This window comes from Tamandua tetradactyla, chromosome 15 (assembly GCF_023851605.1).
Source record: "Tamandua tetradactyla isolate mTamTet1 chromosome 15, mTamTet1.pri, whole genome shotgun sequence".
In the NCBI taxonomy this organism is placed as follows: Eukaryota; Metazoa; Chordata; class Mammalia; order Pilosa; family Myrmecophagidae; genus Tamandua; species Tamandua tetradactyla.
The window spans coordinates 83,346,645-83,360,061 of NC_135341.1; positions in this window are offsets into that span (position 1 = coordinate 83,346,645).

A 13,417-nucleotide genomic window follows, 5' to 3' on the forward strand; every position below is an offset into this window, starting at 1 on the left:
TTAGACAGAGATGATGAGTGTGTTGTTGCAAACCGGAAGAAAGACAATCCTTATTTTAAAGTGGCAGAGAATTTGGCAAAATTGAATACTAGTGTTCTATGGAAGGCAGAATTTGAAAGTGATGAGCTCAGGTATGTCTGCTGTCCTTCTCTCTGGGCTTCTGATTTCAAATGGCTCTCTCAGCATCTCCAAGTGTCTGTGTCTTGGTTTCTTCTCTCTGTTCTCTGTAATGGCTCTTTGAGCATCTGTCTGCTTTCTTCAAAATGTCTTCTTCTTAAAGGGCTCCAGTAAGTAGATTAAGACCTACCTTGAATGGGTGGAGTCACATCTCCATGGACATAATCTAATCAAAACGGTGGGTGGATCACATCTCCGTGGAAACAACTTAATCAAAGATCCCATCCAATAATGGGTCTGCCCCCACAAAATTGGATTAGAAGAATATGGCTTTTCTGGGGAACATAATGGTTTCAAGTCAGAACACTCTCTCTAATTTTTAAAATTCTCTAGTTCATTGATCTGTGCTCTAATCTTGGTTATTTCTTTTCTTCTGCTTGCCTTGGGTTTAGTTTGTGCTTCTTTTTCTAGTTCTTCCAGTTTTGAGATAAGGTCTTTAGTTTGAAATCTTTCTTCTTTTTAATGGAAGCATTTAGAACAATAAATTTACCTTTTAGTGCTTCCTCTCCTGCATCCCATAAGTTTTCCTATGTTTTTAAAACATTTTTATTGTGAAAAATAATATATATACAAAAAAGCAATAAATTTCAAAGTGCGTTTTAGCAAGTAAGTATAGAACAGATTTCAAAGTTTGATATGGGTTACAGTTCCACAATTTCAGGTGATTCCTTCTACTCCAAAACACTGAAGACCAATATAATGATTCAGCAGTCATACTTATTTGTCGAATCCTAACTTCTCTGTTATAACTCCTCCTTCTCCGATCCTTCTTCTAATCTTTAGGGATATTTAGGCTATGCCCATTCTAACTGTTCATGTTGAGAAGGATGTCAACAATAATGGGATGGGGGTGGAGCTGGTTGATGTTCTTGGAGAGATGGCTATGCTGTTTTTCTTAAATTTTCATTTGCCTTAGGATATATCCTACTTTCCCTATGATTTCCTCTTTAATCTATTGGTTGTTAAAGCATACATTATTTAATTTCCATCTATTTGCTGTATATTTGTGAATTTTCATTTACTCCTATTATTGATTTCTAGCTTTGTTCCATTGTGCTTGGAGAAGATGCCTTGTATGACCTCAATATTTTTTAAACTTATTGAGACTTGTTTTGTGACCTAACATATGGTCTATCCTGGAGAATATTCCATGTGTACTTGAGAAGAGTGTGTATCCTGTTGTGTTATATGAAATGTTCTCTATATGTCTAGTTGGTTTAGAGTATTGTTCAAGTTTTCTATTTCTTTATTGATCTTCTGTCTAGATGTTCTTTCCATTATGGAAAGTGGCATATTAAAGTTTCCTACTATTTATATAATCACTGTTTTTCTCCCCTCAAATCTGGCAGTATTTGCTTCATGTATTTTGGGCATCTGCTGTTACATCCATATTTATTTATAATTGTTATATGTTCTTATTGAATTGACCCCTTTATCAATATTTATTGACTCTCTTTGTCCCTCAAACTGTTTTTGACTTAAAATCCATTTTATCTGATGTTGGTATAGCTACCCCAGCTCCCTTTTGGTTACTTCTTGCATGATATATTTTTTTCCCATCCTTTCACTTTTAACCTACTTACGTCTTTGAATTTAAGGTGAGTCTCATGTAGATAGTGCATAGTTGAGTCGTGCTCTTTTATCCATTCTGCCAGTCTCTGCTTTTTGACTGGAGAGTTTAATCCATTTTCATTTAAAGCCACAACTGACAATGCAAGACTTTATTCTGCAATTTTGCTGTTTAGTCTTTGTAAGCCTTATACATTTTTTGTCCTTCAATTCTTCTGCTAACGCCTACTTTCATCTTTATTTGCTTTTTTAAAATATAGTATTATATTGAGTGCTCTTCCATTTCTATCTGGATATATTTTTCTTGTGGTTACCCTGGGGTTAAAATTTAAGATCCTAAATATATAAAATATGTTGCTTTGACCCTTGGTCTTTGGCTTCTCTGTTGGACAGCACATGGTGACCTCTCCTGGTCGCTTCCTTCTTTTCCAGTTTCTCTTGATGTACAGCTTCTACTACTTCCTCCATGGCATTCTATTCTTCTTCCTGAATTTTATTCCATTCATAATTTATTCCAGTAATCCAGTTAAGATCCATACTGATTGAAGTGGGCCATACCTTTACTGAAGTATTTATAATGGTTACTTAATCTGCAGGACTGGATTAAGTTTAAGGACATGTTTTTCTAGGGTACATACAGCTCCAAACCACTACACCAACAACAACAAAAAGGGAGAGGACACAAATAACTAAAATCAGACATTTAAAGGGGGACATTAATAATAACCCCACTGAGATAAAAGGACTATAAGAAGATAGTGTGAAAAGGTAAACTAGATGAAATGAGCAAATTCCTAGCAATATACAAACTACCTACACTGACTTAAGAACAAATAGAAGATCTCAACAAACCAATAACTAGTAAAGAGATTGAATCAATAATCAAAAATCTCCCAACAAAGAAAAACCCAGCACCAAATGGCTTCACAGGGAATTTTACCAAATATTCCAAGAAGAATTGACAGCAATTCTGTTCAACCTCTTCCAAAAAATTAAATGAGAAGGAGCACTCCCTAACTCATCCTACGAAGACGGCATCAACTTCATACCACAGCTAGATAAAGATACCACAAGTAAAGAAAATTACAGATCACTATCTCCTATGAACATAGATGCAACAATCTCTCAAGAAAATAACACCAAACTGGATCCAATCACATCTCCTCTAGCCTGTGGTGGTCACCTCTTCCCAGAGGCCCTCTATGACTACATCAGTCCTCAGAGCAAGTCAGGAAGCACGTGTCCCAAGATCCTTGGAGAACTCTCCATGTACAGTGCCTCACCCAACCACACTGAGGCCATAAACTCATTTCTTAGGACTTAAGAATTTTCCCTGGGAAGTTGAAGATGAATATTACACATCGAATTCCCTGAAGAGAAAGAACATCTAAGTTAACTTATCTTGGAGTAGGTATGCACACATGGGGCGCTGCCAGGAGCAGGAGTTCTCTGGCTGCATAAAAGGGAGTGAAAACCCACAGGGGAGGGAAGGGACAGCATCAGACTACCTGGCCTCTGCCGTTCAATGGGCACTCAGTTCTCCCATGCTCACTCATTGACTCATATGTATGTATGTTTGTGTGTATGTGTGTATATATGTATGTATGTGTGTGTGTTTCCTCCAATATGACTCCTGGAAGAAGAAAAATTTTCTTGTTGGTCCCACAACTTCAGCAAGGAATTAGGTACACACTTGGTGCCCAATAAGGGCTTGTAGTTGGCTTGTTGCCCCAGGCAGGAAGGGTTGAGGCAAGAGAGCATCTTCCTGGTTTCCTGTGCTGCTCCGATGAGCTCCTTTCCCATGAACTCCATGTCCTTCTGGCGTATGAACTAATAATCTAATCGAGCAGCTTCCCAGGCTGCAGGAAGTAGTTGAGGGGCAAGGAAGCCTGGACATGCTTTCAGGGTCCCACAGTCCCTTTCTAGGGCCGGAGTCCCTCTTGGGAACTGTGAACTTGCTGCAAATGGTGGGAGACCTTTTCTTCAACCTCACCCAACCCTTGTTCCTTACATTCATTCAACAAGTATTTATATATGTGGGAAGCACTTGCCTGGGTGCTGGAGATGCAGGGTTAAACAAAACCGACAGAAACCTCTGTGCTTATTGAGTTCATATTCTAGTTTTTTTTGAAGGGGGCAGGGGAGGTGGGGTCAAGGGGAGGCAGCAATAAAAAAGGAAATAAAATATAACACCACATTAGGGATGAGCCTTAAGGAGGAAAAGATAAAGCAAGGAAAAGAGATGTGAAATGTCTAGCGGGGGAGAGTTGACATTTTAGAGAGAGTAGGCAGAGTAGACCTTTTGGAGAAGGTAATTTTTGAGTAAAGATCTGGAGGAAATGGGGACACTAGGCATGTGGAAGAGCACTTGGGGTAAGGAAAAGCCAATGCAAAAGCTCTGAGGAGACATAATGGTGGGTAGGTCTGGCTGGGAGTGAGGAGGGTAGATGAGGTCAGAGAGGTAGAGGAAGGGGAGTGACAAATCACGGAGGGCCTGGAGTTTGGAGAGGATTTTGTGTTTACCCTGCATGAGATTGGAAGCCATTGGAGGGATGTGGGCAAAGGAGTGATATAATCTTACTAATGTCTACCCCCCCCCCCCCCCGGTGACTGTGTTGAGAATAGATTTAGGGGTCTGGGGCAAAACCAGGAGGCCAGTGAGGAGGCCACCCAGGAGAGAGAAGATGGTGGCCTGGACCAGGGGGTGGCAGGTGGTGAGAATCTGGACAACAGGATTTGAAGAGAGACTGAATGCAGGGGTGAGCGAGACAGCCAAAGATGATACCAAACTATTTGATCTGAGTAATTGGACAAATGGAGCTGAGTAATTGGAGGGAGGAAGATTGCTTCAGGAACAGGTTTTGGGGAAAGATCAGGATTTCAGTTTTGGACATGTTCTAAGTTTGGGGCATCCATCAGGCATCCCTGTGGGCAGTTGGAGATGGGCCTGGAGTTCAGAGGAGAGGTCCTGGTTGGAGTCATAGAGCAGTCAAGGAGATTCCTACATCACTGTGTGACCTTAGGTCAATCCCTTTTCCTCTCTGGGCCTCAGTTTTCCATGAGCAAATAAGGTGGCTGTGGGCAATGGCTTCTAGTTTTGGTATTTCCTGATTCTAATTGGAGAGAAATGGAAGCAGGTGCTCTAGGCTGCCCCCACCTCTTCCAAACACTTGTCTCCCTTCCCTAGATGATGTCCCACCTGTCTGGAGACCTCTTAAGATCACCTTCTCAAATAGACGTCCCAGCAATTAAGACCCGGATTTCAGATCTTGGAAAGCATTGCAGAGAAGGAGCACAGCCGGTCAAATGCTCACTCAATGATATTAAGTCCCAGTTCTCATCAGAAACCATAGAGGAAAGAAGGCAGTGGGCAGATTTATTTAAAGTGCCGAGAGCAATGGGGAGGTAATGCAAAATGAGTGTAAGTTTTCTGTTTGGGGTGAGGGAAATTTCTAGTAGTAGAAATGTCTGTTTGGGGGAAGGGAGCTTTCTAGTAGTGGAGGTGATGAAAGGATTGTGACATTGTGACTGATTAATCTCGCCAAGAGTAGGCGTGGGAGGGGCTGGAATGGGATGTGTGTTGGATGTATGTTTCTACAACTAAGAAAGAAAAACCGAAGAGATAATGACATGATTCATGATACTGCATGGGTTCTAAGAATGGAGGAGAAAAGGCTCAAAAGGACTATAAGAAGAAATGGAATAGAGAAAGGGAGCTTTATGTCAACGTTAAATTTCTTGCACTTGATAACTGCTCTTAAGTTGATTACATAAGTGACTCTGTTCATAGGAAATGCCTGTAGAAGAGTTGTGTGTGTTCAAGGAGGATGCTGTGTGCAACCTGCTCTCAAATGTTCAGAAAATACATAGGGAGGTGGAGAGATAGACACATGTATTAGAGATAGATAGATAGATAGATATAGAATGATAAGGCAACGTTTACAAAATGCTAACATTTGTGAATCTGGGTATTTGGGGGAGGAGGATGGTGGAGGTAATTTGGGGTTCTCTGTATGTGGTTTGTATTATTTTTGCAACTGTCCTGTAAATTCGAAAGTATTTCAAAATAGAAAGTAAAACAACAACAATTAACCAGTTTGGAAGAAACTGGGGTGTTCCTGGCGCCGGGGCTGAGGACTGTCAGAGGAGGTCAGTTGCCATGGGGTGAGGCCTGATGTGACACACAGTGCACTGCACGGTGACATCCTTCGGAGCAAGGACAGCCTCTCCCGGGGCCCCTCACGGCGCCCTTGCCGTAGGTCGGGGCTGAGCTCAGTAAAGGCGCTTGTCAGGAGGGGTAAACAGGGGCCCGGATCAGACCGTAGGGTGGCGGCTGCTGTGCTGCCAGGGCGCCATATGGTAGCACCAGAGACACCCTGGCTGGAGATGCGGGGACCCCAGCAGTGCTAGAATGCCAGGGAGGGGGGCCATTTATTGCTCTACAGCCCCCTAAGCCCCCCAAAGGACTTAGCCCCCCCTCCCACCCTCCTGTTCAGGGCAGGGCTGATAGCATTCCCTGAGGGCAGCTACTGCTGAAAGAACCCGGGGCCATGTCCCCCCAGTCAGTCCAGAGCTGGGGAGCAGGGCCCAGGAGCCCTCCCGGCCCTGCCGACCGGGGAGCAGCTTCCAGCATGGCTGTGCCCACCGCTGCTCCCAGGCACACCTGCTCCCGGAACTGCAGCTCTGGGAGCAGTTCACCAGAAAGTGCTTTCCTGGGACCCAGGCAGTGGTCTTGTCTTGCTGAAGCACAGAGGGAAATAGGGCCAGGTCCCGCCTTGCACAAAGATCGGCTCCATGGATGTCCTGAAAGGAAGGAATGGAAAGACTATCAGAGGAGGTTTCACATCCCGAATGCCTCTGTGCGAGGACTCTGGGGATGGGTTTCTGAACCCCCATGCGCACGTCCAGAACGGTACAGAATCCCCAGGGAGCCAGGCTGGAGCCTTGAGAATGGGGTTGCCCTGTAATTCGGAGAGAGCCCCCTACCTCTGGGGCTGTGTGGGATGGGGTGAAGGGAGGCGTGGGTCTGTGAGTCAGCAAGTCTGGTGTGATATTCACCCGATGTATTGGCTGAGAAGCTGTGAGATGCCACTTCTCTGGGCCTTTGCTTCTGCAAATTGTGGCTTGCACCATCCACCTCCGGGCACTAATGAAGCATGCAAGGGCCCGAGCCCTGCCTGCAGCAGCAGAGACTCTGAAAAGGGCATTCCTGAATGTGGGGAGATCTCGCATTCTGGTTCAGTTGTTCCAAGTTGTGCAACCTTGGGACGGCAGCTTAACTTTCTGAGCCTCAGTTTCCTCGTCTATAAAGTGGGGAGAATAACACCTTGCAGGATGCTGGGAGGAATGAAGGAAATGGCACATAGCGCGTCAACCACAGCGCCTGGGACATCACAGGCGCTCAGTAAAGGCGGTCATGGTGGTGGTTATTATTATCAGGTGCCAGACTGTGTTTCACAGGGTTGGAAGTCCAGAGAAGAGCTGGGCAATGGGAGGCCACGGCTGTCACGGAAGTCTTCCTGGGGAGGCAGCGTTTGTGCTCAGCCAGATAGGTTTCGGTTTGGGAGTTCTCAAGGAAGAGAGCTCTCGCCCCAGAGCAGGGCCGACAGTGAACAAAGACAGAGCTGCGTATTTGGTCAGGTGAGGGGCTGACCAAAAAGGTAAGGGAGGGGGGTGCAAGGGTATTTCTGTGGTAGGATTTTCGCCTGCCATGAGGGAGACCCAGGTTCAATTACCAGTCCATGCACTTCCCACCCCACCCCCCAAAACAAGCAAAACAAATAGAAGACAGACAAACAAAAATTCAGCAAATGATGCTGCAATAATGAGCTGCTCACGTGGAAAAATAATGAAATCTGACCCCGCCATACAGCATACAAAAAAAAATTAAGGGAGAATTTTGGGGGAGCAGCAAGAGAAAAGCCATTTCTGCTCAGGTGTAAAAGATCACAGAGTCGGGGGGCCTGAAAGGACAGCGGAGGAGAGCAGGGGGCCCCTTGGGCAGGGCAAGAATTCACCCCATTCTACAGATGTCAAAACTGAGGTCCAGGGAGAAGAGATGAAATGACTGCACAGAGTGAACGAAGATCTTGGCACTGGAATACAGGTCTCCGGACAGGTGGCTCAGGGCTGGGTGTTTGTGCTTTCCTGAATCTTTCATTGGAAGGAAGAAGCAGCCACAGTGGGCAGCTGCCTGCTGAGATATATCCGGAAGAACAGGGGGAAATAACAAATGGGTGTGGGGCTCAACCTGCGACATTTGGAGAAGAACCCAGACAAGCCTGCTTCTCTCTCTGTTACGGAGATTAATAGCCACAGACAAGGGCCCTCATGCATCACAAGGGAGAGGATTGCAAAGACCCTTAAAAATCATTGGGAAACATTTTAAAGAGAAACCGCTGGCAGTGCAGCCAGAGCGCCAAATGCGATGGCCTATATCTGCCCGGGAGATGCTTGTAATCTAATTGCCCATGAGCAAGAGTTTAAAACAATATTTATGATGTGGAAAAATAGCTCGTGATTTGATTTGTACAGAAGAAACACTCCTAATGAGTAAATTAGATTTTGATCTTTCTGGCTCAGGTCCTGGGGGTGGAGCCTAGGCCTCTGGGGAGGGGCTGCAAGGCTGTCCCAGCTGCACCCCCACCCCCAACTTCCCTCCCAATCCTTCATCTTCCCAGGGTGGGCCCAGGAGCTGCTCTGGGCCCTGGTGTGATGTCTGAAGCCAGCACCAGCCCCTGACGTCCATGCAGGGCCCAGCTGGCCAGAGCAGCCGGGAAAACCTGTCCCCCCTTTTTCTTTGGCCTGCCAGTCCTGTAAGCCCTACCTCCTCCTCCAGGAAGCTTTCCCGACTGCCCAGCCCTCTCTTTTTTCACCCAGCACAGCCCCAAGAGCCCATGGCATACAGTTTGGTTTAGATGAACTGCAGCTTGGCTCTTAATTAGCTGTTCCCTCACTTGCATAGCTCTTGCTCGGTGTGTTGTCTCCTGAGGCTGCCGCTCATTCCTCGGCTGCCACGTTCCTTCCTTGCCATATGCAGTGGAGGAGCGCTGGGGGATACTCACTGTTTGTGTCTGTCCAGGGCCCATTTCCCAGCTTTTGGCCAGAGCTTGCTGATTTCCTTGGTCTGGGCTGGGTGGACTACAGTCCACCCTGGGCACATGGCCCCTGCCTGGCCAAGCAGAGCAGCTCTCATTTCAGCCACGGTCCCCTGACCTGCCCCAGGCCAGTGACAGGCCTTGTTGGGATGGTGACTGGACAGTCAGAGGAGAAAGGGAGCTGTGGGACATATAGATCCCGGGGTCACGGTCAAGCCCCTGAAACCAGCTTCACTCCAGAACCTTCTCCCTTATTTTTTTCGTTTGTTTGTTTCAGCCCATTTGAGTTGGGGTGTTTTACAGCGAGACCAGTCGTTCTGATTTCCCTGCCTGGCACAGGACAGGTGCCTGGGGGTGGTGAGCACAGATAATCCAGGACAGAATGAAATGTAGAGACTGTCAAAGTGATTAAACCATTTCTTGACGTAATCTGGGCGTCTGTGACTGAAGCCAATTTGCCAGACTTTTCCGGAATGCCTGCTCTGTGCGGGCTGTTTCTCTGGATGCTGGGGACACAGAGGAGAATCAGAGCAGGTCCAGCCCTGAGGGAGCCTGCCTTATGGGGAGATGAGGGGAGCTCCAGCTCACTGCAGCCGGGTGAAGGGCGGAAGCGGTGCTGGGGGCTCTGGGGAACCTTTCCACGCGCGGGGCTGTGGGAGCCCTCAGCAGCAGAGCAGGGGCGAGACTAGGAAGGTATGCGAGCTCCCGGGGGAAGGAGATGGGGCCCAGGAGAGGGTGACAGACAAATGGTGAGGTCGGCAGCAGTGCCAGGACTGCCAGGGTGAGGAGCATGGAGTCGCCTTGCCCGGGCCTCTGGGGCCCAAAGTTGATGCAGCACCTGCTCCAGGCCTCTTGGCTGTGTCTCCCCCCTTGCGCCACAGCAGCCCCTGCAGCTGGGGGATGTGCTTGTCTGGGGGGCATGTGTGGGCATCTGGGGACAGCTGGCAGGACATGGGGCTTTCTACCTGCACGGACCCCCAGGCGGAGAGGCACGTGTGCGTGATGCGCGTGATGAAGGCCTTTGCAGCAGCAGCAGCGGCAGTTGTGACTCTGACGTTGGCCGGGCACTGCCCTGTGGCTTTGCTTTCAGCCCTGTGTGTCCTCACTTCTTAAAGGCGACTGCCCGTCTTGCCTCTCGCTTTTTGGCCACGAAATGAGATGGTGCTTAGGAAAGCGGCAAGTCCTGAACCGGGCAGCGTTGTCTCGCCCTGGTGAGAGGGTCTGCCTGGCTCCTCGGTGGGTGGTTTAGTAGGAAGTAAGTCAAGCTGAACTCGACCGGTTCCCTCACCAGGTGCCTGTTTCCTGAGCCTGCCTCCTTCTCCAGTCAGCGGGCAAAACCAGAATCTGAAGCAGCCCGAGATGAAAACACAGACACTTCACCATCAGCTCAACAGCTCAACAGTCAATGCTGGAAGGATGACAGGGTTCAGAAATACACACAGAAAAGGGCAGCTAATTGTGTTGCAGCGATCAGGAAGAGTGCGCGGCACGTGCGGAGGTGCTGAGTCAAGCTGGGAAGAAAGTGGGAAGGGGAATTGGCCTTCGGGCAGCAGCTTGTTATGCAGTCAAATCCTAATGGCGGCAGGTCCCCATTTAGTATGGTCCACGCGGCGCCACTCCTAAGAAGTACATGCCATCACCCCATTTTACGGAAGAAGCAGTTGAGGCTCAACACGACTGAGAAAGCTGCCAGGGCAAGCACAGCAGGGCTAGGATCCAATCCCAGGCTGCTTACGGCCAAAACTTAGACTGTTTTCTCTTATGGCTTATTGCCCCTTGAGTATCTGTGGCTTCTGCCACCCCTCAGTGAATCTGCAGAGTGGCGCCTCCTGTCACTCTGCAGGGCTGGCACTTTCCACTCCTCAGTGGATGCCGAGTGTCACAGCCCTGGAAAGGATGGCAGAAGTACTTTCATCTGTCCCCTTCCCCCCCCCTTCACAGGTAGAGAAACTGATCTGGGAGAGACACAGGCTCCTGCCTCTGAGCTTGGCTCTCCCCAGCGTCCCTCTCCTCCGATTGTGGGGATGGATGTCAGACTTCAAAGGCTGCAGCGCCGTGTCTCTCCAATCCCAGGCCCCTGAGAAAGTGCCCAAGTCCCAGAACAAAGGTCAGTCCCGACTCATCACCTGCTGGGCACTCAGCACGGGGCTTAATGAGAGGAAGCAGCTTCTCGGGGAGAGAGCGAGAAGTGAGTGAGGACGTCCACAACCCTACAGGCACGGCCATTAATAGAGCCAGACTCACTGCGAGTAGCCCACTTGAATTCTAAACAGGACACATAATTGGGAATCTGAGCAGGGTGAGTGGTGGGGCCGGTGGGGTGGATGACAGAGGTCTGGCAGCTGCGGGAGACCCTCTGTACTGGGCGACATGGCCAGGGCCAGGGTTCCTGAAGTAACTCAGCCCCGGTGGCCGGTGACCTCTCGGCCGACACCCAAAGACTAGGCCCCAGGTGATGGCGATAGTTGACGCTCAATGCACTTGAAATGCTTTGAGGACACTGCTCTCGGTTCTTCACAAATGTTAGTTCATTTAATCCACATATGTGTGTGTCCATCTATCTGTCTATCTTTCCATCCATCCATCCATCCATCATCCATCCATCATCCACCCATCCATCCATTCATCCATCATCCGTCTGTTCATCCGTCCATCCATCCATCCATCCATTGATCCATCATCCATCCGTCCGTCCATCCATCCATCCATCATCCATCCATCCGTCTGTCTGTCTGTCCATCCATCCGTCCATCCATCCATCCATCCATCGATCCATCATCCATCCATCCGTCCGTCTGTCTGTCCATCCATCCTTTCATCCATCCATCCATCCACTTACCTACCTGAGGAACAAGGAGTTTCATAATTTTCCCAGGATCCCTAGATTGCAAATGGCTGAGCTAGGGTTGTGAACCTCGATGAGATGGTCTGAAAGAACCTGCTCATGACCCCTAACCCCACTGCCCCCCGAGCGGGCTGCCCTCTCATGCCTGCTTTGTTGGATGGAGTGGGCAAGGCCCACCACTCTCTCCATCAGCAAATGTCTATCAGGCACAGGGCAGATGTGACAGCAACAGCAGTGGCCACTGTGTATGGCCACTCCTTGCCCAGCACTGAGCATTTTACACGCAGCATCTCCCTTAACCCCCTACAACCCATTAGGCAGGTACTTTTACTGTCTCTGTTTTATAAGAGAGGCTAGGTAACTTCCCCGGTCCCCTGGCTAGTGTGGAGTCAGAATTCAAACCACATCTTTTAGTTCTAAGTTCAGTCACTGTTGCTGTCCAGTGCTTATCCTCAAAGCATCCTCACGTGGAGCCTGGGCGGGTGTGCTCGCGGGCAGGGAGGACACGGCTCGGCTGATAGGTGCGGCACACACCCAGACCTCAGCACCCCTGGAGATGAGCCAGACCCAGGGATGGCCCCCGAGTCCATTTATGGCCTTGAGGCCATAACCCTGGGACACTGCCTGACCCCCACCAGCCCTGCCTCTAGCCTGCTGCCACCTGCTCATTCCCAACAGCCCGAAAGCTGGGGGCGACTGCCCCAGGGATTCTGTGCCATCCTGGCGCTTGTGGGGGAAGGCTGGGTGCCTGCTAGATGAGCGCCTGGCTCCATTCGGGCAGGAGACAGAACCTGATACCTACTCAAAAGGCACCATAGCAGAGCAAAATGGGCATCCCTGTGGGAGGCACAGGCCTGGGTCTGACTCCTGATTTGTGAGCCTCGGTTTCCCTATCTGTGAAATGGGCCCAAGCATCCAGAGACGGGGTGGTGGGGGCTGGCTGTATGGGAGCCCACTGAAACCTACGGCACCTTCCCTGGGGAGGAGGAAGAGAGTCTACGTCTGTGACCTGGAGAACACAGGGAGAGGACGAAGCCTTCCTCCCCCAGCCCATCGTACGGGGCTGAGGAGACCCCTTGGAACAGGAGGTGAGAACAGTTAGGGCAAGTGGGAGGAGTGGTGAGCGCCGAGGAGGAAACTCAGGCCTTGCTGCCCACAGAGCACCTTAGGCTGGAAACGTGGATGGGCCCAGGGCACGTGGGTCCCTGCAGGCGCAGGCCAAGGGGTCCTTGTGATGGATCAGGGCACAGCGTCGTCTTGAGGGCCATCAGCCAGGAGTCTTGCCCCAGGAGGAGCGCGGAGGGTCTCGCCACCGCCCTGTCCCCCACCCCCCCCACGGGGCCTGGAGAAAGTTCTGCTTGGAGGCTTTGTCACATTGCCGAGGCTGGCAGGGCTCCTGGGCTTCTTTAGGTGGGCGAGGGGCACGCAGGGTGAGCGGTGGTGCGGGTGCAGAGGGAGGCAGCGTCTGTGGGCGCTGGGCGGGTCTGGGGCGGTGCCCTGCATGTTCTCCCCCAGCCTGACACCGAGTCTATGACTCTGACCTCTGGGTCTTCCCACAGCGATTACCGATGACCGTGACCGTGCCAAGGATGAGAGCTGAACCGGCACTCCACGTTAGCTGCAGATAGCAATGGATTCAGGGGGATACTAGCCAGCGTGGGGCAACAGCCCTGAGTTGTCGCATTGCTGATTTCTGAGAACTGCACCTCTGAACCACCCAAAGTGCGCC